The sequence below is a fragment of the Aquila chrysaetos genome, chromosome 19 (assembly GCF_900496995.4).
Source record: "Aquila chrysaetos chrysaetos chromosome 19, bAquChr1.4, whole genome shotgun sequence".
Lineage (NCBI taxonomy): Eukaryota > Metazoa > Chordata > Aves > Accipitriformes > Accipitridae > Aquila > Aquila chrysaetos.
In genome coordinates this window covers 3,874,327-3,900,836 of record NC_044022.1, presented here as the reverse complement: position 1 = coordinate 3,900,836, position 26,510 = coordinate 3,874,327, and the positions used below count along the sequence as shown (strand labels likewise).

The 26,510-nt window shown below is 37.9% G+C and overlaps 1 protein-coding gene across 2 annotated transcripts in view; it reads left to right on the top strand.

The window, feature by feature from the left end:
- Positions 1–26,510, top strand: part of FRY (FRY microtubule binding protein) — a 251,433-nt gene that overhangs the window by 4,185 nt on the left and 220,738 nt on the right. For both annotated transcript variants that reach the window (XM_030042562.2, XM_030042563.2), the window contains exon 2: positions 24,843–25,019. The gene's annotated coding sequence lies outside the window, so the exon portion shown is untranslated. The remainder of the gene's footprint in view (positions 1–24,842; positions 25,020–26,510) is intronic.

Sequence of the window (26,510 nt, the reverse complement as noted above, 5' to 3'; positions counted from 1 at the left end):
TGCTTATGTCACATTTATCCTTAGAGTCTGTTTCTGAATACTGTTAGATTCCTGATGTTGATGGCTTCTGGTAAAAATAAGTTGTGTGCTGTGTGAATATGTATTTATGAACATGTCAAAATAATACATGGTAGAATGGTAGCAGTCAGTATTATTCAGTAAATACCTGTGAACCTAAGCATAGATTTCATTATGGTGTTGCTTAGAAATTTTTGCTGGCTTTTCTGAACTTTATAGTCTTTGTATGCAGCCCTGTGGAGGGTTTTGAAAGGTTTACAGTTTGCTGGTGAAATTCTGCAGTACCTTCCACGAGCTCCTGACAGGCTCCATGCTATATTTGAGGACTTAGATGTTTGAACTTTGAAATTGCACAGAGTGCTGTTCCAAATCAGTGTTCCTTCAACTGCTGTGTGAGGTGGATGGCTTTACGTTTCTTTTTTCTAGAAAGTAATCCGTGACTTATATATACCAAACTGGCCCTGAAAGGAGTGCCATGGCTCCTGCTCAAAGGTTATCTCTCCTAGACTAGAAATCAGTAGGCTGCCATGCTAATCCCACGGCAGCTCCACCAGTTTAAGTGATTGGTTGCTAATATTTGTACTAATGTATCATCCAAACCTGTTTTCCACAGAACAGTTTGTGTTCACAACATGACCACTCATTCTGTTCTCTGCTAGCCACATCACTGCTGCAAGCATCTATAGCAGGAAACTGCTATAGGTGGCAGTGTCAGGCTGCAGAAACGATGGGAGAATTTTTGGTAACTACAGTCACAGGAGGTGAGACTAAATTTGAAACCTGGATTTCTGTCCCTGGTCATTGAAGTTTTCTTTCCCAATACAGCCTTGGTAAAGACCCATAGCTTTTATTGGCTTTTTGTTATATTATGCATGTCAACCAAGAAATCACCTTAGACGTTTTAGGCAATTGTCTAAAAGCATAAAGGTAAAAATGTGGTACATGTTGACTCTCATACTTTTCTCAATTCTTGAAAATTTGTACTTTAGAAAAAAAATTCATATAAATTCCTCATATTTTTAAATGAGCTGGAACAAAGCATGTGATAATACAAGTAGTGTTACTAATGTCTATAAAATATTAGCCTATGCTTCACGGTAGAGCATTTTGTTTTATTTCAGTTACATAAGAGCACAGATAATTAGAGTACTTTGAAAGGAGTTTAAATACAAGTGTCATTCGTTATTGTAAATGAGCAATTGTTAGGACATGGATTTATTTTATTCTTTGCATCATAGTACGTGGTTTGTCTTGGAGCAGAAATTGCAAGGCCTCCAGACCAGGCCGTGACAGGGCGTACAAACTTGCCACAGGATTCCACACCAGAGCACCTCTCTGGAGCAAGACTGGAACTCTTCTGTATACTACATATGTAAGGGAGCAGAAGACATTCAGCAGTGCTATAGGATATTGCCGTCTTCTAAATTGAATACTAGGTGTATTCTTATTTAGATAGGAATTGGTTTTCAAAGATAGGCTCTTTGCACAACAGATCTCTGAAAAAGAATATCTCAACTTGTGGAAGGCTTTATTTGGGAACAGAGCACCTGTATTCATTCACTGCAGGACTTTCACTGTGATCATCATATGTGTACCTGACAAGCTGTATAAAAACAACACAGTGGAGTTTTGGTTTGTTTTTTTTTAGGGATGAAATCAGCTACTAAATCCTTTTTATTACTTAATATTTTCTTTCAGATGTCTCTACTAAAAGTCTAATTGTATGCAAAAGCAAAAATAATTTGAATAGATGCTATTGTTCCTTGGAAGAAATGCTACGGACTTTTGTACTTGGTATAAAGAAAATACAAACTGATGCTTCCAGAAAGCGAGCTGATTTTCTCTTACAGTAGAAGCAGGCTTACTTGTTGAGAGTGACAGCCTTACTGCTGCTGGGCAAGAGCATGACTTTAACTTCTGTGCATGTGAGGAATACCACAAATGATCCTGCAGTTAGTGTTGGCAATGAGGGTGAAATGACAGACAACAAGTAACATAACAATCATTTTTAATTGTACCATAGCAGTGTAGACTGTTCATAAGTGGGTAATTCCATACATTGCTGTTTAACAAGTAATTTTAACAGACTTGACAGAATTCATCACTCTCCTTTGTTTTCCCCTTCTGTGATGTGTTTTGAAATGAGTTAGAAGGAAAGCTGTATGCATTAACTTAATCAGAATTTGTTCTGAAATTGTTTAATGGATCCTGGTTATTCTGTAGATGCACTTTCAACTTGGTTACTATTAAATGAACATTTTCAGTACCTTAAAATTCTACATTTTATATACATAAAAAGTTGTATGCATTGCTTGTTTGAGATATTTGTAGCAATACATATGCTGAGAGAGAGGTTGTTTTGGCTATTAAAAGTTTCATTAGATAATCTTTGTTAGAGTTAAAATTAAAAGAACATGATCTGTATCTTTCATATTGTATTTGCTTATTTCTTCTGTCTCCTGATTAACTGTGATCATCATTAACAGCAAGCCTGTCCTCCTGTGAAGTCTGGAGCTAGTAAAGCTCATTTTCCTAAGAATTTTTATCTTATGGTTCATCTGATGATTATAATCAACAGTTTTACTATGTTGAAGGCATGGTAGAGTTTCTCACCATGTGTGCTGTGCTAATGTGAAATATGATGTGAATCCATACTCCAGCCTTTATCTCATTCAGGGCATTTATTGGAGATGTTCATCAGAAGCTTGTTCTTCACTTGGCCATCTGTTTCCCTAAAGCATGTAGCGATTGAACTACCTTTAAGGTCGCTATCCTGTCAAAAATCAGTAATATCTGCCAAGTGGTTGAAAACTATTGGGAGGGGAAGAGGGAGATGTTTGCAGACCTCGTGATCACATAAGCTTCTTAGCTTTAGCAAAGCAGACCTGAAATCTGTATTTTAATTATTCTGCAGCACTTGGGATTCTGATGCTCTCCTTAAAGAGATATATCTTGAACAGGAAAATTGTTTGCGTATGAGAAGTTTAAAACATGTGCTGAAAGCAGGTAATATTTCTTGGAATGCCTGATGTCAACAGAAGACTCCTAAAAATACTGGTTTATTTTTAATAAAATATCAGACCCACATTTAAATTTTTTTTTTCATAAATTCTAAGTTTTCATGGATATTTTGAAAGCAGTAATAGCTACAATTTATTCAGGCAAGACATTTTGATGAGTGTGTATCTTACAGCTTAATATCCTGAATATCTTTGCAAGAGTTTGTACAAGGACTGCAGAGTCACATGGGGGATTGGGGCATCTGTCAGAAAGAATAGCTTTAACATGTACTGCAAATATAAAGCTCCCGCTCCTCCTATTAAAAACACTTGTGGAGTCATGTACTCCAACACAATGTTTGACTCGGTTTAAGTAGGGATGGTTTTTATGATATGTTATTTCAGTTCTGGCCTGTTGCAGTGTCATTTAACAATCTTGTCTGGAAGTCGTATTACAGAAGTCATCTTGAAATTAATCCATACCGTGCAAATAGGAACTCTTCTCATAACAAATGAAAATCAATATCCTGTTTCTTTTAATTGCAGAAAGAAGAATAGAAAACTGTTTTCTGTCAATAATGATTAATCACAATTAAACCTTACAGCACTCAGAAGTGTGCTATTGGTATTGACATGCTGTATGTTCTCAACAGTTTAGTCTTACTGTATAAACAGGAGATGAGAAGTGAAATCCCAAAGAGAGAGATAAAAGGAAAAGCAAAGATTGCAAAAATAAATGTAATTTCTAAATTAAGGAAAATTGATAGATTGATATGCAGGAATTGATAGATTGATATGCAGGAATTGGAGAGGGTGAGATTTGGGCAGAGATGGGGTGAATGAAGAGCAATAATAAAGGATGAAGGGGGAGAAATTACCATTTACAGGAGAAGAAAAAATGAGGGCAGATAAAGCCTTTTGAATATCAGCAGTGTCCCAGTTGAAGTACAGCATATAACTGCGTCTACTAACTTGAATACATTCTTCAAAAGATTCTGCGTTACTATATTTCATGTCAAGCTGACTTTTTTAATAGCTTCTTATATTTCATTGCATGATTGCATTTACACAAATATGAGGCCAAAAGGAACAGTCAAGAACATGTTCTTATCTCTGACAGATTGAACAGTGCGCAAAGTTCTGTGTAAATACAGGTATTTAATATGATGACTTGATTGGCTTTTGCCAGCTTTCCACTGAATTTTTTGAGTGAATTTACAATTTAAATTTATAAGCATATTTAAAGAGGTTTGTGTTTTGTTTTTTTGAAATGCGTTGTTAATTGTAAAAATGGAAAAGATTAAGATTCTCTTAGTTCCTACAGTCAAAGTTATTAGTGGTGGGAAACACACTGTGGGAAGGGAAGGTTGCTGTAGCTGCCTTATTTTCATTGTCTTTAGAGTAATTTTTATGCTGTCTTTTTCCGATAACTACTTTCTTTCTTCTCCCTTGTAAGCATTGTCTTTTTTCCCTTAATAATTCTAGTCTAGCAATTCACATGCTAATACCTAGCTTTGAGGTATATGGTAGCAGTATCTGAGGTCCCGCTATTCACAAATGAGTCTCCATTCCTGGAACAATCTGATTACGTTCCCCATCCCTTGGGAGGATCTACGCGCTGCCTCCAGGACTCTAGAACAATTTGTGAGTGATCAAAGTCTGATGGTACTTAGGCCACTGAATCCATCTGAGAAACAGCAGTATTCAAATGATGACTAAACCAGTTTGTAATATTATGACTGTCCTCATTTCTGCTACTATTAAAAGGTGAAGGAAAGGAGGAAATGGCTGAGCTGGTTTTCTGTTGTTTTCAAAGATTTAAATAAATTGCATAGGTTGTTTGTTTTGTTGGGTTTTTTTTCCCCAGGAGATGGGGAAGAATACATCCATCCTTCATATGCCACATAAGCCATATTCGAGCATTGCTGTGGCAGGTAGTTCTTTATATACAGTTTGTGGGGCTGTAGAATTATTATGGTAGGCATTATAGTAGGTTAGAATTACAGATTAGCATTTTATTAGATCATAAAAACTGTATTTGAAAAAGTGCAAAAGGTAGTAGTTTAACTAGTGTACTTTGATACTGTGCTGGATGAAAAGTTAACATCAGTATGCTTGCAGATGGCAGGTTACTTTGCTTTCTGGAAATTACAGAAGATTCTGAATAAGTTTGTGTTGTGTGAAACAGTGTTGACATACATTAGAATCTACTTCTTCAACAGAAGGAATAAAATAAAATACATATACACCGTTGGGACATCAGAGTAAATATTCCTCTGTGTTGATGGCTTAATAGATAAGATAGGCCCCAAAATTATTTTTTTCCTGACCCAACCATATGAACTAGTTGTCAGTAAAGATACGAAGATCTCTGTTTATGTACAGCCATTTGCTGTCCAGAAGGAGAGCAGAAATAGAAGTCGGACACTGGCAAGGATGATAAATAGGCTTTGGAAAACCTTCCATATAAAGCAAGATTGAGAAGATTGGCACTTTTCAACTTTTTCTGCTTAGAAGTATATGCAGAATACTAGCCTTTATGAGGAAAGGGAATTGTGTGTTCTGTCTACCCTTTCTGATGGAAGAGGACAGACTGTGTAATAAAGTCAAAAAACCTCAAGTATGCAAGAAGATCTTTTTAGATGGTGTGTCATAATAGTTTATGTTATTAACTGGCAAAAATATCTGAGCAATGAGAAGATGATATTTCTACAACAAAAGATTAGGTGCTTAAATGTAATATATGCATGCAATTTATAAATTACTTCAGTATTTTTGAATTCCTTTCTGCTATAAATCCTTGTGCTTCAAAATACAAGCAAACTAGATGGAACAACCCAAAAAACACTTTTCCAATCCAGAATTGTATACTGACGAATTTCTTGCACCTTCTGTTAAACCATCTGCTACAGGCTAATGAACAGACAGCATGCTGGATTAGATGAAGCACTCATATGAGCTAATTTGATAGCTCCCGTGTTCCTTTCAGTGGGAACTCTGCGGTTAATGAAGCTTAGAGTGAAATTTTTGAGGGTGGGGGCGAGCAAAGTGTTCTTGTTATGAGCTTCCACACTGCAGGATGCTGTTGACAGAGAGAGGTGACGAACCCACATTGCTGTTTTTGAAGCACATTTCAATGTTTTCTTATAAGCCTTCATCTAGCAGAAGAACATCTCAGTAACCTCTGTCATGTGCCCATGGGAAGTAATGACTGAATCAAGAGGAATGCAGAGTTGTGCCCGTTTTGGGCTGGGGGGATCTGCATGATTCCAGACATCATACGTCACTCCGTAGTACAAAGCAGGTATCAGTGCTGGAGCTCCAGCCTAGCTAGAACAAATACCAGCTTCATTTTGGGATGTACCTGAGATCTCTGTCTCTGAGGAGGGACCACCATCACCTAAGAGTTTTTTCTGCTGCAACTCTGGACATGATACCACACAAATATTTTTCTCTGCTGGTGGCAGATGCAGGTGTTGTGTTTGAAGTTGTATACAGACTAGCAGAGAAAGTATTTAATTAATTCCAACAAATGCCCTTTTGAAGTATTCTTAAGTATGCTTCATAGGAGTATTTGTGAGGGATCCAATTTTACCTTGTAACTTAATCATTTTTGCATTTGTCACAATTAAAAAAGGTTAACGATGCCATTTGGTCACTGCTTAGTGATTCCTATGATTATTGTTGAAGTATGAGCTGTTTTAAGCATCAGAGGTCCAGTACCAACAGTAGGGTGGAAGTGACTGGCATCCCAGTGTGTTACCATTAGAGTTGTCAGCACCGCTGGCGGCTTTTCGGTCTCTAGATCTGTTCGTGATCAAAGCAGAAGCATGTCACTGAACACTGGTGGGCTGCTCTAAGGACAGAAGAGCAGCTACGCAAAGGACAGTCTCCCTGCAACGCAGTAGCTGTGGGTTTTCCTCCAAAACGAGTGTTACAAGCAGTTGGACTGAATCTGTGTTGGCCTGTCAAGCCTCCTTGCTGGAATCTTTTGCTAAATTACATTTTCTCTCTTTTAGACAATAATATTTGACTCATTGTTTTTGGCATTTTGCATGTAGATGAACAATGCAATTCTTTTCTTCTGTTTGACTATTGTTTTTTATAAAGGGTTGGAGAGTGAGCTTGCCCAGGTGTTCCTCAACACTGCAAATACACTGTGTGCTGCTTTGCTAGCAGCAATTCTGATGGCTTAAAATTTTTGCTAAATCAACTATGACCTGTGAATTATGCCACTGCGAGAAGATCCACAAAGTGAAAAACCATTATGGTCATATTGGAACAGTCTGTGCATTATGCCTACATGCATTGTGTTAATAATCAAACTTTGGAGCTAATTAATTTTTCACACAATCTGATGCTCAGCCTGTTATCTTTGATGGTTTTAATGAATTTTCCTAATACAGTAAATTGTATGTAGATAGCACACAAACTGAAAAAAGAGCTATGTCCATGTTTTCTGTCCTTGCATAACTTTAGTTACTTCATGTTTTCAGTGTGCCTACTTTGAATGAACTGACCAACTTAGTTTACAGAGCTCTTAAAGAGGGCAAGAGCTGTTGCAGCTCATTTGTCATTCTTCATCTCCCATAGCTGTGCATAAGTGCATGGAAGTTAAAAGTAGATTTGGGGACTTCCTGTACTTAATGTTGCTGGGTTATGACCTCCATTTCATAACTGAAGAGGCTCTGACATCTCTGTGTAAATACTTATTTTTATTCTTTTATTTGTGGGGATGTCAATTAAACCCAGAAGCTAAAGTTGCTAATCATAGGCATTCTGATGACTAACTAGTGTGTAATATTGTATAATGCAATTCTGTAGGGAGTATCCTTAATTTTTACACAAAATATAATGAAATTATCTAAGACTGATCTGTTCAAATTTCTTTTTTTTTCCTCTCTCTGCCTCTCTATTTACCAGCTTAGATGCTTTAAAAACATTTGAGTTCCCTGAAGCATGTCCCAATTCCTTCAGTATTTGGGGGAGGGGAACAGATTTAAGGGTGTTAAGTAGGTTTTCTGTCCCAATCAAGACCATGTAAAGGGTAACTGTAGTTTCACCCATGTGAGACCTGTATCCTGCTTAGTTGATACCTGGGGACCGGGATTTGCTGCAGCATCTGAAGCAGCAGCACTGGATGTTTGCGTGTGCGCAACTGAATCAAGCCCCTACTGCCATATTAGAGGCTGTAAAACTGTTACAGTATCTCAGAGCTACAAAAGCCTATTAATATCTGAAATAAGTCCTCAGAAATATCTTGAGGAAAAATATTAAGGTCAGAAATTTGATGGCATTAGGTGCTTTTAATAAGACTAGGAGCATCATTAAGTGAACTTTTAAGATACAGGTTGCTATACTGTAATTCTTTTAAATTTGTCTGTATCCTCATTCCTGCTGGAAGGAGCAATCCCACTCAACATCACTTAGTGTATTAAGCTTTAATAGCAATTTGGGCCAGATCCAGTTTATCATGGCAAGTAATCTTTCAGATCAGAAACATCTTAACATTTGGAGTGTAGTCATATCTATCTTTGAATAGATAGTGTTGCTATTTTTAATTAAGTTGGAACTATTTTATTTTGATTTAACTTCCATTTAATCGTAGCAGTCAGAACCAGGACATACTGCATCCTGTAACTGTCTGGCCTTTTTTGTTTTCAGTTTAAAAGATTTGAAAACTGTTTGTATGTTAATGTGTATAGTGCAGATTGTGGTGGGACAGAAAGGTGCGTGGGTTGTTAATCTAGACTTTTTTTATAAAAATTGAAAATAAATCCACTGTAGATTGCTTTATTTGACCTTACACTTCTGAATATCAGCTGTAGAATATTGCTCTACAATTTGAACAAAAGAATGCCAATAGTGAGTCTTCATCATGCTACATATGATTCAGAAAGCCCGATGGATTTTATTGCTGGTCAGATGGAAAAATATGTTAGATGGGAAAATAACCCTTTCCAGCATAGTCTTGTTTAATATTTGTCATAGGAGTTTGACCACTTAAACAAAGAGATTGTTGAGACTTAGCTGGTGGTCAAAGTGAAAGATAACAAACATAACATTTTTTACATAACAATGTCAAAATACCCAAGTTTGTTGAAGGAAAGATTTTCAAGTAGCAGTTTATTTTATTTGCTGTTACTTTAAATAAACATTTTCTTCTCTAAAGAAGTATTTTCCATATTTTTTTAATTAACTTGATCAAAGTTTTATGACACGGCTTAACAATAAGGTCTCATTTCAGGATGCTGATAGTTTTCAGTACTTCCATCAGGGATTTGTTAGTGTTCTCAGTTCCTGTGGTTAGGCTTGTACAAAAAATTTCTTCTTACCTGCTTGAATAATTACTTTACCATTATAATTTAATTGGGAAGTATAATTGTGTAGGTAGGCTTATACTGTTCTCCTTTTGGATCAAAGTTAGAATGGGAGTCTAAACAATTGCAAGTTCAAGCTCTGAAACCTTATTGCCTTAATTTTATGCCATGAAAAGTCAGTTAATGCAAGATGTATTTTAGTCATGCCCTATTTATGGAGTTGTTCATAGCTTGTGACTGAAGTTTGAGGAAGAAAACTTTCTCCTCTCTGTAGTATCCATCTTATGACTGGTACCAAATATCGAGAGCAGATGCGAATGTAGGGGTTGCCCATCGTATTCATGCGAAGAGGACAGCATGTACACAAGTGCTCATTTAGTTCTATTGATAAACTTCCAGCAGTGTTTCTAGAAAAGTGTCATAGGAGACATTCTGATGTTAGTATGTAATGGTTTTTCTCCTCTAATATCACTTGTGAAGCCTCTCTGATGGGCACTGTAAATGGCTGCAAGGCGTTGGGGTTAATGTAGTAGCCTCTAGAGCAGCCTGCAGTACCCCCCTGTTGCAGTGATTAGCTTTGTGTGATCTGTTTGCCAGGTGAGCTTGGCTGGCTGTGAGACCACATCTTCAAATTATTGTAGTCATAGCAAAGGACTGGATTTTTTGTCCTTGTTGAAATAATTGCAAATTGTACTGCAAACTAAGAGTACTACACTGCATTACTGGGGTTGTAATCTATGTTTCTGCATAGTGCAAATTTCATGGTTTATGTGTGAGGGGTAAGAATTGGCTCCTGAGGTCATTTGGTGTACATGCTATGTAGTGTATTAATGAAGAAATTGAATCAAGAGCATAAGTTTTGCCTTGTGCGTGGAAGGCAGTCAGGATTATGCAGTTGCTCAGCAAGCTCAGAGTAGATCAGTGAAAAGTAGTGACTTAGCCAGTGTTTGAGCAGGAGCAAAGAAGCTGAAGCAGGGGGAGCTTCAGTGTGTTCAGCTGAACTGCATTGTAAGTGTAATCCTAGTGCCCTCTCTTGCTGGTAGAACAGCTTCTGTTGTCTGAAGTGCAATGTACTGGAGGCTGGTAGTCTTATATCTACATATGGAGAATTATGGTTAACTGTATGTATTGTGAGTGTGTGCATCACTGGGGCTGACTCACAATATGGAGGTGTGGTGACCAAGTCACTGATGGATGGGGAAAAGTATTTTTAAAAGTGTAACAACATGCATTTTTCAGTGGTATTTGAGGCTGCAGCTTTCTTGGGCAGAACAGTAACACCATCCCTTACTGGGAGCTTAACATTTTTCTGTGTTTGAGCCCGATTGTCAGGGCTCAGCAGGACGAGGTTGATCTGCAAGGAGTACTGCTGGCAGCCAAGAGTGACAGCAGAGTGTAGTCCCACACTACCCAAACAAGAAGAGCGGAGCAGTCTGGTGACACTATCCAGGGACAGCCAACAGCCCTGTTAGCCAGACAGGCCTGTAGTCATGAAACAATTCCAGGGTCAAGTCAGCTGGCCAGGGCACATGGCCAGGTGCAGGCATACCTGAGTTTCAGTGTAGCTCCCAAGCAAAAGAGGGAAACCCCCAACAAGGCTTTTCATAGCTCTTTCCCACACGGCTGCTCTCACAGCTCTCTGGCAGCACTGCAGTGGAGCTAGCCTTAAGGACAGCCAGCTGAACCCCTAGGAAGGGTGAAGAGGTAGTGCACAGGCCTTGACACTGACCTTTAAGTATCATCTCTTTGCCTGGAAGAGGTAGCTCTAGTCAGCTATGCTTTCTTCTTTTGTGTTCTTGGAGATACTAGTTGACAACTGTGAGGCTGTGAAAATATTAATGAACTTCTGATCCTATTTGCTGCACAGTTTACCCTATTATCTTCATGTATATTGAGCTCGGTGGGAAGAAGGTAGATCCCTGTGGGACTCCACAAGTGAAGATTTTGGAGGAAGGAGCAGCACAAGGAAACCACTGTGACTTGCTCAGCTCTGTCACAGGACAACTGACACCCACTCAGTACAAGGCTGATAATTTCTACTTTCAAGAGGCAGTAGAAGTCCACTGATGATCATCTCAGACCTGAAGGGAACACTCACCAAGGCTTGCAGATCTGTCAAGGACAGTGGGGTGTCAGCCAAGCATAAACCACTAATAGCTTTTCTCTCTAGGTAATATCCATCCTACTGCAAGACTCTGAAATATTTGATTTTTTTTGAGTTTTTGTGGTATGATAGCTCCTTCAGAAAAGTGAATCCTGCCTTTTTTTCCTTTTAACTGTGGTAAAGATAATTAATGTTTAAGGGAAACATCACGCAGTTCATCATTTTAACAAAGAACGATGAGGGAACGATATTAAGGACTTACTGGGAAGGGCCGCGAGCTCTCTCTGTGTATCACTGTTTCTGTGCTGGTAATACTATAGTTAGATTTTTACATATTAAAGAAACCTTAGAAATTGCTGCCAGGATGATAATTAATGATATGCTCAAAAGCACAGCTTGAATCGGTGCTCCCTAGAGACTCTCCCAGCAGAGATATCACAAGCTGACCACCTTTGTAAAAAAGTGAGCGTAAGAGTGGGGCAAACAAGAAATGTTTGCTGTTCTGCTTTACAAGTTGAGGGGAGGAACAGTGCAGCATTAAGGCATTGAAGATGTCTCTTTTGGATTAATGAGATACATAAAAAAATCCTCAAAAATCAGAGGGGAAAGGAAGTATGATTATGTGATGGAACAGCAAAAGGAAGGTGAGAATTAACAGGATCAGAAGTATTGGACAAATACAGGAAAAAGGGGTGAAGAAAAAGCAAATTAGAAGAGAGAAATTAGAAAGAAGAAACTCACTGGAAAGGACAAGTAGCTGGGCCAAAAGCTGCTAGAAAAAGATGCATTTATTTTGAGAAGATGGAAAATGATACGTATAACAATGCTGGAAAACATGATGAAGGGGAAAGAAAACATTGAAATGTAAATTGTATCTTGTGTAAATTTTATAGTACCAAGAAGACTGTCAGATTCAAAGGCATTTTTTTAATTAAGGTACTTGCTGAAACAAGTGATTTAATTGTAAAGCTTAATAGTGATTTTAGAATTTATAGTTTTTGAAAGGTGGACCATTTCCCAATTTGTATAAGGACCATAGGACAGGTATTGCATCCGGACATTAAATTCCATTCTGAATTTTGCTGGTGGTAATTCAAAGCTACATATTTATACTTAACAGTAAAAGAGGAACTAGCTGGTTCTTAGGAAAGTTACCATCTCAATACTGCTAAGCAAATGAAATGTTGCAGATATCCTGGAAACTCTGTATGGTTCATGGTGTAATGAGAGACATGTCTACTTTTATGGTGTAATAAGTAGAATACCAAGTAATCCAACAGCTAAATCTAATACTGGTTTACAGATTCACTGATTAAGGCTAGGAAGTGAAGAATAGTGTTGCCATGGTGAAGTCTATATGATAAAGCACAAGAAGAACAAGCTAGTGAATAATTGATACATGTCTAAGATTAGAAACGATCATTTACAGTGTGCTCTTTGATATTCATGCATACTTTTTACTTTAAAAAACCTCAGAGAAACACATTAGCATAGACTGTGACAGGTTTTTGCATAAACTTTTAAGCAAAGTACCAACGGCTTATGTGTGCAAGAACACACAAATACAGTTACTGCAGTGGTGAGATTGGGAATTCAGGCATAAACCAGAAATTTAAAAAATGGAAGGCTTTTAACATGGGATGTATTTGGCCAGGCTGCATGTATTACTATATTTCTTAAAAAATTTTACAGAAATAGATAAGAACGTGTGTCATAAGATTCAGTAAGACAGGTTGTAACCTTGTGCCTGTGTGCTTACCTCATTCTGGTTTTAGTCATATAAAATAGCTCTTAATTTAATTTTTAAAGTTTTAGTTTAGAAGTAATTGTCAGGTGTCCTAAGCCATCTTAAATTAAGGAACAGTACTTAAAAGTGTCCTGATAAAGCTTAAAGACATGATTTTTCAAAACAGATAAAAATCTGACTGCAGTTGCAAAGGTATCTCTGAGTAAAGTAATGGAAAGCTATTTTCTGGGATAAACACAGTAGATCTGCTGGAGTAAAGAACTGCAGGCATCATGCCTTTATAAACAGTTTTGCTTAATAAATGTGTCATTTCTTTTTATAAATGTATGATGGAAATCAGTGAACATAGACAGTAGTTCTAAATAGAGTTCAGCTGCCCTGTAGCAAACTTTACTTGTCATAAATTCCTCTTTAGCAATCCCAGTAGCAAGAGCTATTTTTCATTATTAATTAGCCCCATTAAAATAAATAAAATACATGCAGTTGGCTCATGTACAACAATCCTGAGGTTGGGGGTGTTGTTTTTTCTGCTTGCAAGCTGAATGAAATTATTTAGGGGAAAAAAATTGACTGATATAAAGTAGTCTCTGTATAAATATGTTGTGTACTTAATTTCAAATTTTTTTTTCACTCTTTTAATGCCTCAAGTTCGCAAACCATCTTATAGTAAATGCCCCATTAAAGCAAACATCTCTTCATGTTCTCTAGGGTAAGTTAAGTTATAACCAGGTTATGACCATGTATTTAGAACTTAAAAAAGGACAAATCAGAAGGAATCAAAACTAATTCAGTAGTTACTGTGAAATAGTGATGGCAAATATCAAGGGATAGAATTGAAAGATGCCTTAAAGAAGGATGGCAAATATCAGCATCAGGTTCAATTTTAGTTAATTTACTGCCTGGAATAAGTAGGAAGTAGCATACAGCATGTAGCAAAAAGTTCAGATTTGTATTACATGATGAGGCACATGATTTCCTTCATTAACTTCTAAAGCTGCACAGGCTTCGTGTGCATTTTTCTGCTTAAAAAAAGGCAAACTGTTACTAATGATTATAAGTTAATCAAGCAAGACATGCAAGCTGAGGGGAAAAGGAAAGGGTTGTCTGTCTTAACCATAGTAGGAATAGAGATCATAGAGGTACTAGATACGTACAAAAGTGATCAGCATTTTTGTCATGTAGGATGCCTGAATATTCCTATTTCCCACAGATAGACATATTTAAAGAATGGGTTTTCAGACTTGATTATTATTGTCTGTCTCAGAACTGAATTAAATGTAAAACTTGTGTTGGTGTTTTATACATTGATGGTTTTGTACAGACCAACTGTGGTCTCTGTAGAAGAAACTGTATTCAAAACTTGTATGTTTTTCATACTTGTATTATATGCACAATGCTTTAAGAATGGATTCGTACTGAACAGGAAAGAGGCTTTGTGTTTTGTCTGAAGTAATGATCCATGTGTATGTAATAGTAATACTTTGTGGTGTCCTTTTCAAAAAGATCTTGATGTAGTTGCTTGGTGGAATGGTTGCATTTCTTCCTGCATTCTTCAGTCAACATTACATTAGATTTTAGAAAACAGTCTTATTAATTGCAAAAAAGGGTAGGATTTTCCAGTGCATTGAAGGTCTCAGATATACATGTCATTGGGGAACGTGAACTTGATAAATGTACCTTTGAGAAAAGACTTGTGAAGTTTATTTTTGAGAGAGGGGGGTTCTAGCTGGGCAGTTAAAATAGAAGTGAAAATGATACAGATCAAAAGCTAATAACTGTAATTAACTCAAAATTGAAAAGCACTTCTCTTTTAGCATGGCCCCATCACTGAGACTCATCAGTGAATGGCAGCTGTTGTCTGGTCCTTGCATTCCTATTCATCCCCTTGAAATGCAAGTTAGAGGGCTGTGAAGGTTTCCCTCTGGATGTTGGACTTGGCAGTTCCTTGGGTGCTGCACCGAGCCGGGGTCATGGTGTTGGCAGCAGAGGTGCACTTTGTGGGACTGGTACTACGCTATATTGTGAAGCTTTGCTGAGTGGAGCTGACATGGGCTGGGTTTTGAGGTCTACTGGTCAGTTAAAATTGTGTTATAGAAGTGAAGGAAAGCTGTGTTACTTCATAAACACTACAGACAGTTATTTTCCTTAATTAGCTTTTCAGAAATTTTGAAGTAACATCTTGGAAACAATGGCAGCATCAAAGCCTGTCTGTTTATGTGCACACACCAACAAAGGCAAAGGGGGTATCTTCTTTTTAATAGATTAGTGAGCGGTTAAATCTGTATTTCAGCTACCTGGTGTTTGCTGGTTTTCTGTTATATTTCCATGGAATTTAGATTATTTTTTTCTATGCCTTATTTCCCATATAGGTTGCTAAGCATCAGTAAATGAATTCTGTATATGTTACTATCTGTGATTTGCATACAGGAGAACGTTAACATTGAAGTTGCATGCATTTTTTAGTATTTGTTTACATTATTTCTTTGTAAGTGGTTTCTTGCAGAAAAGCAGATAATGCTGAGTATTGCAAAGCACAGATATTCTCACGTTTCTCTCTCAAAACTTGAAACTATTATGTAGTTTTTCCACCTATTTTTTTCATAGTGATAGCTGTTTGTCAGAGGCTTCAGTGTCAGAGATGAACAGATCTGGATCTTCCTCTGAGCACAGTGGAGAGGAAGAACGCATCAAGGACTCTGCTCACTATTAATACTTTTGAGAAAAGGATGTTTAGTCAAGATACATGTTAATCTTGTTTTGTTAGTGTAAGTTTTGAATAAAGTGCTCTCTGCTTAATTCTGAAGCAGTTCGCTGGCAGCATGATTAACAGTGGTTTATTGTACGACTGAAGAAAGCAATATTGATTGCAAGTATAAAGGCGTCCTTACAGACGCTTTCTGAATTGTTTAGTTTTCCTAAATGAAGTAATCTTTTAAAGAATTTTGCAACTGAAAGTCTTTTTTTTTAATTTATCTATTGTTTTGGAAGTCTTCATGATTCTGATTCAGATTTCATTTTTGAGATTGTCATATACATGGCAGCTAGAAAGTGCAGTCAATGAAGGTACTATTCAGAACACTATTATCATCAAGTTTGGGCACCTGGAGTTTGGTTTTGTATTTTTTTGGCAGATGACTCATATTCAGAAACTTTGGCTGTAGTAGTTCAGATTTTTTACTTCACTTCGGGATGGGGTTTTTTTGTCTTTTTTTTGGCATTAAATATTTTAATAAGTAAGTGGGCAGCAAACTGATTGGTATTTCAAACTAAAAAGTAACTTAATGCTACTTCTGTAAGTCTTTCTTCTTAATTATTCACTCAGAAGGCCTTTATGTGTAAAGGCATAACAGATGGATAAGCCAACTGTAAGTCAAGGGGATGCCTGGCTTGGTTCTTACTTAGATTTATTATTCAATTTCTACTCTTTGTTATCTAAAATAATAAAAAATTACTTGAGATGTAAAAAAAAAAAAAAAAAAAAAAAAAAGAAAGAAAAAATTAATGCTGTACTACAGAATTTGCCTTTTAATTAGACAAAGGAAATTTAAACTAAATTAAAGAGATGGCTAATTTTATAACATGAAGGCAAGGTACTGGCTGCAGTGGGTGTTTTGTTTGTTTTTTTCCTTAAGCTACTTAGCTGGGGAAAAAATTTATGCAGATCATGATAGGAAAAAAGTCTCTGGAAAATAGATTTCTGTTCTACCATTTTTGATACCCGTCTTTCAGATTGTTCTTCCTGCTCGTGCCTGCAAGAAAAGCTGGAAAAGTTCAGGTCTAAATCTTGTTCGGGATGCTTTGTGCAGATTGCATATGAGTTTCATCCAGAGTTTATTTATTGAAAATTGCAGTGTCTAGGTCACTGAAGTTGCTTGCATGTCTGATTAATCAAAACAGGGTGGGGAGAGAGATCAGAAAAAGGAAAACTATTTAATGAAATGCCAGTTTAGAGATCAAATTTAATTAAAACTAGCAAAACAAAAGTAGTAATTCCTATCTGAAAACTATTGCAGCCAGCCACATCACAGAAGCCTACTAAAATAAATGTCAGATTTTTGGCCCAAATTAAAAATCTGAGTTTTTTAATAAGAGGATTATTTTTCATATTTTTGTTCAAATGGACCTCCACTCTTGCTGTAGTCACCAAACCAACACTTGATGCACCATTAGAGATGCTTGCAGTAGGACAGCAAGCCACAGAGCTCTTCGGAGAATGCAGCGCTGTCCTGCGGGTGGCAAGTGCAACACCCCACCACCGTTTACCTTCCTTTTTAGTCATGTATAGAAATGCCTTACTTTTTAAGCAATAAAGTGTTTTACCCTCACTACTTTGCTTCCCAACGAGGCCATGGTTATGTGATCACTTTCACCAGGAGGAAATCGGTGCTGATGCTGTAAAATGAGATCCCTTCATCCTACAGGCTGCTCTGTCCTGCCAGCTCTCTTGTGTTGGCTGTGCTCAAGTCTTCCCACCAGTGTGAAGTAGAGGGAGGGTTGGGGTTTTTGTGTTTGTGCTTTGTTTCGATTTTTTAATCCTCTATCTCAGATGTTAGGGCCTTTTCAGAATACCATCTGATTCTGTCCTTTTCACTTTCCAAATCTTTGACAAATACAAGTTATTCAAGACTGATGGGCAATTTTGAGGTGAAATTTATGTAGAACTGTTGTGTTTTGAAAAGTTCTCTTAAAAAATAGCCAAAGACATGAGAGTTTAAAACTAGAATGGGATGGCATTTATTGATACTAATTTTCAAAGTTTTCATCAACGTGGAGCTCTCCAGAGAGCCAGCATGGAGCTATCGGTGACCACGGTGGGAGGCAATAATCCATGTACTGCCACCCTGCTGGCAAACAAGGTTGATCCCAGCCTTCACTTACCAATTTTTAATAGTTGAGGTGTTTGTTTTGTATCGCTTTATCTTCTTTTCTATTAGTGAATTAAGTAAATGTTTTTAGGACCACAGAATGTTTATTAGCGAACTGCCTTTGCTAATAGCAATCAGGCCACGTGGGTCAATTGGTAAGGTGAACATTTTGTCACGAGTAAGGTAAATGGAAAAGAAACGTGACCATATGTATGTTTGGTAAGAAATGACCTGCCAAGTTGAACTCTAGGGATTGTATAATAACACATCAGACAATAGTGCCTTCCAAGTACTGGTATGTTTATCAATCTGTTTCAGAGCATGAAAGATGCATCTCAGACTCTTCACTTAGTAAAAGCATTTAGTGCATTTACTTCCTGTGTAAAGCAACATAGTTACCAGAAAAGGATCCTGTATAAGAGACTAGCATGTTGGGATAAAGACTAATACTAGCTGTCTTTGAGAGCATGAGGACCGGAGGTGTATGTACAGCACGAGCTGTATCGTTGTGCAGAAATGCTCACGCTGCCTTTCTGAGCTGTTTGCACCAGTTCAGGGCTGCAGACTGCTCAGGCCTGGCTGGGTGAAACCAAATGAGAAGTGCCTTTAGTTGGGTAGATGCAGGCAACTGATAAAGCTCTTCTCCTTCCAGCACCCAAACCAAAAGCTTTACGTTGTGCTGCACAGCAGTAGCTGGTTTGAAGCAAGCGCAGATGTTCCTGGTATGGCATTGCGCTCCATGGACTGGCCGAGTGCGTCCCTGCTGCCTGGGCGGTAGTTTCTCCCCTCTGCATTAAATACTTTAAAAAATTAAAAATAGAAGTTCTATATGAATATAAATGGATAACTTCCCCAGCTAAGCTTATTCTCACTGTGGTACTTAATCAGTTTCTGGGCAAGCATAGGAAAGGAAAGACTTTCAAATTGGGGAGCATGGGGAAATCATTAAATGGAATAATTTTTATGAAAAATAAAGTGATACATGCCCATATAGTTTAGGGTTGGGTTTTTTTCTCATTCACTAATGTTTGAAGTACTGGTTTCCTTGATTCTTTCACAGAATATTTATTTATAAATCTCCAAAATAATGTATTTTATATTGTAATTTTGCCTACTTTTACCTATCACAAACTTAGTAAATGAAAATAGTAAAGTTAATTTTATTCCTAAAACTCAGTCAACAGTAATTTTAATGTTTGCCTTCACTTTTTTTTCAATTTAACATCTCAACATAAAGATACTAATACTGAACCTTTCTCTGTAAATATTCAAAATATCCAGCTATTTTACCAGTAACTTTTTTTAACAAGAATTTTTTGTAAGTGAAGATTGTTTCAGTATTCAATGGAAAGGGAAGGTTAGTGCCCGAACAGCAAAGTATTTACATGATCCTCTGCAGGGATTAATGTGTTCTCTGCATGAATTATTTCTCTTAATAATCATTATCATATTATGATCTCAGAATTAATTACAACTTTGTGGGAAATATTTTAGCTGCCTTAGATTCATTCTTCTATGGTTTTTGTTACCTTCTTTTCATAGCAAGTTACATTTCTCATGAAGAAAAGCAGTGTTTCCCCTTAACACTCCAGGTTCCTGCATCTCTTTTTCTTTTTTCCCTCACTTTCAGTTGCAAAATGTGACTGGTGCAGTTGCTGTTTTGAACCCCACCCTCAGGGTTGCTAGGCAGAGGAACTTCATTGCGTAAGTAACCTGTCACTGAACAGGCTACTGCAGCCCTAACCAGCCATCTGTAACAGCCAAGTCTTAAAGGAAATGACTTCTACCATTAGAACCAGACCTTTTAAACATGGGGAAAATGAAGCGGTAAATTTGTTATAAAATAACAAAACAGCTAAAGAGAAAGAAATCTTTGCCAGCAGAAACTAGTATAAAGCAAGAATATAAATGCCTGAAAATAACTGTCAGAATAGTAACTCCTGAAAATGAATGATAACATCATGCATTGCAAATGCTTGATTGCTTTTTTCCAGTTTTGAGGTTTAGGGATGTGGATTCAGTTTGGGGCCACCTCTGGCTTCTGGACTGGTTAGTGAGTGACCTCAAATGAACTGCACAGATTTCATGAGATAATTTCTGGTTTGTTCTGTGCAATAAATATTTGACTCTAATAATTCAGATCTTGACATTCCAAATCAAACTGATTTCTCCATCTCTGTTAAATGGTAAAATATAATTACCCAAAGCAGAAGCATGTGAGTAAACATTTGAAATAGGATAGTAATACTTTCTGACAAATAGTACTACAAATTTGTTTGGCAAAAGTTTGTGTGCATTTCAGCATGTTCAGGAGATTATTATCTGACCATCAGTTTTTATTAGCACCATCTTAAAGTCAATAAACACAGAAATATTAGGAGAGAATCATGTGAAGGTGCATGCAGAAAAGAAGAGAAGCAGAGAGCAGAGCCTGGAAGGGTGGTGAGATAATAGGTATGAATTTCAGGTGAGCAGACGGGATGCTGTGAAAACAAAACTAAGCAGATACAAAACCGTACAGAGCTTAAATGTGCAAAGTTAAGAGCGTTAGGAGCAAGTTTGCAATAACTGGTCACATTTCTGAGACTACATTTTTCCTTGTCGTTAAACTTAAGGTCAGCTAAGAAAAGCTCTTTTGTTGGTTCTTTGGATTCTGGTCAGTGTTATCTTCAGGGTTTAGCTGTAGGTAGATAAAATAGGCAGTTACTCGACCATTTGGCTGGTGGAAGCAGCCAGACAGCTCAGTAACTCCTCCTTTGGTCCTGCCTTTCCTTTGCCTGTGGCTTTTCTTGAGTGGTGGTTCAAGGACTGCAAGATGGCCAGGCAGCAGGTCTTTGCCTCCTGCTGCACAGCCAGGCATAGGCTCCTTTCTGCTCTTCTCACCAGCCGAAGGGCCAGAAAGGACAAGGCAGCCCCTGTAACCCCCTGGCTGGCTTTTCTCAGAAGCAGCCCGTACCTCCCTTACCTCCCTCAGCGCTATGAGAGCACGCCTGCTTCTCCCTCTCAGCCCTACCGCTTCTCCCTCCTTCTTCCTCTCCACTCCCACTGCAACTTCACGTCTGCTGTTGCAAAGCTGTGAGCCAGCTTTACGAAGCAGCTGCCGGGCTTGCTGGACTAAGGGCCTTTGCTTCTGGAAATTACACCATCTGGCTGTACACCAGAATGCAGTATATGGAGTTTATATTTAGATCACCTTGTATCTGGCATCTGGACCTTATTTATCTGCATGCTTGATGAGGCGTGGTTTGAGCACTTTCTTTTGTGGATGATATTTTACATAATGTATGTATTGTCAGTTCTCAGTTGCCCTGGTGAAAGATGTTCCATAAAAATAGTTCCTTCTGTAGAGCTGTCATTTCTATTGCTGGGAGCTGCACATGAGATACCATTTATTATTGGTGTCTGTTAGAAATATCAGACACAAAGAGGGCTGGTAAAGAACATTCTGCCCTTATAATTAGATCAATTCTGACTATCTGCAAAGATGGGCTAATGCATGACAGGTCCGGCAGTACTGAGTATTCTGATGTTAAGCTATGTTGTGCTATATATCTCAAGTTTCTATCAGTAGGGCTGAGTCGTGGGGTGTTGGGTTTTTTTTTTGCTCTTCACGTGTGTTTTTGTATAAAGGAATCTTTGTCATAGCTTAAGGATGAAATAAATGATGCTTTTAAATGAGTACACAAAGTAATATGCTGCAGGAAGGCCAACAGAGGGTGCTGGAGTGATGCAGCTCTTATCTTCACTAGGTTTTTTGTTTGTTGGAGAACAATGTGTATTTTGACAAACCTCCTTATTTTGGGATGTTTTACCATACAGCTGTGGAGTTACTGCATTGTTTGTGTGTTTAATGCCGTAATTTTCATACTTTTAAATATTTTGTGTTATGATGATCTTTTTAGAAATGCCTGTTTAAGCAATAATATTTACAAGAACAATGTGTACCTACTTAGGGCATGTATTCATTTTCTTTACCTCTAAAAAGAGATACAAATGAAAATCCTGCTTTTCCAGAAGAAAAAGTTGGGCACAGTGGAAGTGCCAATGATCTCTGTGACTTATACATGTTGTATTACATATGTTTTGAGACTAATGTAACAAGGCACTGATCTATGAAAGTCATGGTTTGGTGTAAATAATACCTGTGTAGAAATAACATACTTAACAAGAAATGTCTCGAGGAGGATGAATAAAGAGTTAGATGGTCTATGGCAAATAATTGTCCAACACTTTGCAGTTAAACTAATTATATCCATACTGTACATTATTTTGGGTTCCTCATTTTTATCCTTGTTCAGGGTCTGTTTTCTGCTCTGGCTGTAGAGGAGACTGTGCCCTTTATATACTGGACTGAAGAGGTGGTGTGTCTGCACATGGTTGTAATGTTTGGCTGGAGACTGCTTGATTCAGCCTGCCCCTGTTCTTTGAAGTAAAGTATGTCCGTGAAAGTCAGTATTTACACTGTTGCCTGAGAGTCTGTTATGGAAAGCACTCCCTCCCTCTCCTCCTGACCCTCCTCTTCCCCCCAAAGCGAAGGGTAGTGACTTCAGGCTACCGGAGACTGGAAAGTGCAATTTATCACCTGGATATGCAAAACCAGGGAACTGCTTTTAAGATGCAGTCTCCTGTTCCGTTACTGCACAGATGTGATGTACGACGAACTAAATCCACTCTATTGTATTGATGATGATAACCTGAAGTATTCCATGTATTGGGATTTTCTTTGGTGAGTTTAAAACTTGATGACCTATTTTTGTCCAAAAATCTTGTACGTCTCTGACAGCATCTTGCACACATGAACAGACTTAGCAGCAGGGAGATGAGGAACTAGAGTAGTTTCAGAAACCTGTCAGATCTACTGTCTGTCACTTCTCATTTTCCAAACCCAAAAAGCATCTAAACAATGGGGCCTTATCTTTAAAAATGCACCTGGAGTATAGCATACAAAAAGATACCCAAATTTGCAGAAGGTTTGAAGGGGCAGATCTGAGCCATGACTGCCTTGTCTATCTCGGTGACTTTTGACTCAGATGCCAGAGTTTGATAGTTCTCTTAACGTTCAGGAAGCCTGAACTCTTGCATAAACATGCAAGAAGAGAATTATCTAGACTTACAGTAGTGCTTCTTAAAGTGTGGGCAGAACTACTATTGTGTTCTTATGGAATAAGGGCTATCCAGAAGGAAAAAGGCACTGAAGAGAGAGAAATAAAAATGTATAAGCTCTTTAATAACACATGGTAAAGTGGTGAGGGCGTGAGGGTGGTACCTGTTGCTAATGGAAAAGTGGGGAGAGGAGACAGGGTTGTAAAACACTGCCTTGTGAGATAGCAGAAAACTGAGTATCATTTGCTAATAGTGACTCAGTAGGTCTTTTGATTAAGTGCCCTATCAAACATTTCATGGGGCTGAACAGGTCAAGTAATGCTGTTGGAGTTGGATTGTCCTGTTTGCTGCCGTGGGTCTGGTGTATTCAGATAGAGATATGCTGTTCAAGAGGCTGCTCTGACAGCACTGTGGTTGTCCAGATCGGTCATGACTCTGTCCTTGGAGGTATTCAACGCTTTGGTTGGACAAGGCCCATAGCAACTGCATCTCATATTCAAGTTAGCAGACAAGGTGTCTTACTCGTGTTACAGATCTATGTAGCATCATCACTCCCTGAGCTCACAAAGGACATTCAGACTGTCCTCATAGTTACAAAGTTCAAGTTGGATTTGATACCCAGCATTATGGGCCTCTGGGCATACCCATCACGGGACAGCGCTCTCCCCCCGAAGTGTGGTACCCACATTTTCTGCCAGTGGATTTGAACACAGACATGGTGCAGGTGGCAGTCTTGGCTTCAGAGCATTTGTGCGTGTTGGGATCTGCTCAAAACTCTCAGCTTCTTTTTCCATCACCACCTTCTGAAACAGCATTAAAACTTCGGACAGGCTGACAGTGACATGGCATCATATGATGAGCATATTGCTCAGAGGAGGAGCATCGGAGGCAACTTCATGCTCCTTTGATACCATGACCAGGGAGGGAATCCAGGACATAAACCTGATATACAGTAAGAACAGTCCTGTGGTCCAAAAGCCATCTCTGTGTTGGGATTTTGGGGGGCTGAGAAGATTTCAGCCAGTCTAGGTGAGGAAATGTTGCAATGCTAGCTTTGTGCCGCTTCCGTATAGCATAAGAGGAAATGTACATAGCCTGTCTCAAAGAATGGTTATGAGTGAATAACTTTTGTTTCTCAGCCTGCAGCTGTTATTAGACTGAATTAAAAAATTGGCTGCCAGGTGCCTGTAGTTGCACCAAATAGAAATATAATGTTTCCTGTTCTAAAAGGGATCTTGCAGTTATACCCAAATAGTAAAAGTAGATTCCTATTCTCAGCAATTTTATTTTCCAGAGGCACGTCTGTTTACTTCTGCTTAAGGAATTACAGCATAACTCAGTTTCCACTGTTGCTTATAGTTTCTGACCAGATATCTACCAAAAAAAAAAAGTGTAGTTCATATTGTCAGTGTAAAGACAAGTTGTAGTTTGAAAAATTTACAACATTTGTATATAAAATTTTCCCACTTGTTTTATGTCTCTATCCAAGAGCATGAATTCCTGGTAAGAAAGTATGCAATAATTCTTTTAACAGCATCTATTATGAAATGTGTGGTAGATAAATACAATTTTTAAGGTCTTGTTTTAAGACTTGGATTTTGTTTAAATCTTTTGTTTAATCTGGGAGCAGTAATATATCATGTTGTCCAGGTGACCGAAGGTTAAGACAACTGTTATTTTCCCTAGGTAGTTGTGATGGCTCACCATGCGAAACAGTGATCTCCAGGAAGCGAGCAAGATAGCATCCAGACTGCTTGCAGTTAACCCATCTCTGCCTGAACTAGACAACTATTTATGAAAATTACATTGCAAAATTAAAGCATTAAGAGAGATCACTACTGGAAACTGTCGCTTCAGGGAAAGGTAAGACTTTACATTAATTGTCTAGCCATTACGGATTTACGTGAGATTTTTCCATTAGAATGACAGTGAATTTTATGTGTGAATGCATTTCTTTATTGAATAAATGTGGCAACTATTATCCTTTTTTAAGTAAATAGTTAAAAGTCTTTTGCATAGGTGAAAAATATGAAACTTGCATGTTGGGATTTGGAAGCTCATGTATACATAGTTCTTACTGAAAAGGACTGTGTGCATGAATTTAAATATTTGGCAATGACAGGTTTTGGTTTCTTATGGCCTCACTTTAAATATGAATTACAAAGGTATATTGAGACCATCACATGTGACATGAGATTGTGCACATACTTTACTACAAGTATTTATGGACTCTTTATCTTCATGTTAGAGAAAGCTGGCAAACCATTACCAGGAGCTGAAGGAACTTGCGGGCTTTAACTAATCTGATACAGTGCAAGTGTTTAGTTAAAGCCTTCCTGGGACTAAAATTCCTTACAGAAAAAAGTTGGCTATATTTGGTTTTGTAAATGCTGGTATGTGTTTGAAAACAGATGAATAAGCATTTTGCGTGTGTACTAAGTTAAGTGTCTGAAATAGCTGCAATTGCTACCATGCATTTATACTTCAAGGAACCAGGGGAAAAATAGAGAGCAAGATGAGTAGAAATTCATCAGTGTCCTTCTCTTGAGCAAAACCAAACCTTTTTTTCCTACTAAAAAAGGTTGGATGGGTTTTAACCTGTCCTTATTAAGCAGTAGCTAGTCCTTCTGTCATATAAAAATAAGATTTCTTGGCATCAATTAATTTTGACCTGTACTCAGCTGTAAGTCACAGCAAATTATATTGTTAGCAGTATTTCTCCTGGAGTACTTGCTTCCATAGTGCTCCCAATTCTAATCCACTGAAGAGTGAAATATTTTCTTTTGCTTTTAAGAGCAGTACTATAAAGGCTTTTGACAGGGCCACAGACTTTTCAACCTGAGTAGTTATTTTTATGTTCTTTGATTGCTTAAATACAGATTTTTCTTTTTCAGACATTTCTAGATTTTTGGATGATGGTTTTCAGTACATTGGGACAATTATAATACCATTTATAATTCAGTGTCTATTTTATTTCAATGTAGTCTTCTTTTATCTAAGACAGTGCAGATCAAAACAAGTAGAAGGATGTATTTATGCTGTGGAGCACAGAGATCTGTAAATGTGTGATATATATTCTAGACCTATATGACCATTGTGAAGATGGTGATTTTCATTGCCTAGAGAGAAGCTGGTCTGTGCAGCAGGGCTGTGTACATGCATGCTGACATGAAAAGGGCTCCATATGGCTGAGTCTGTATGTTCAGTTTGACTTGTGGTAGGGCTCTAGGACACATCTCCGCAGCAGCCTGTGTGATTTCAACCTGGTGTACCATTGATCATGCTGAAATTCCCATGTCAGTCACTAAAGGGTGTAAGGGAGACGTCTAACCCATATAAAATAATGCAGCCACA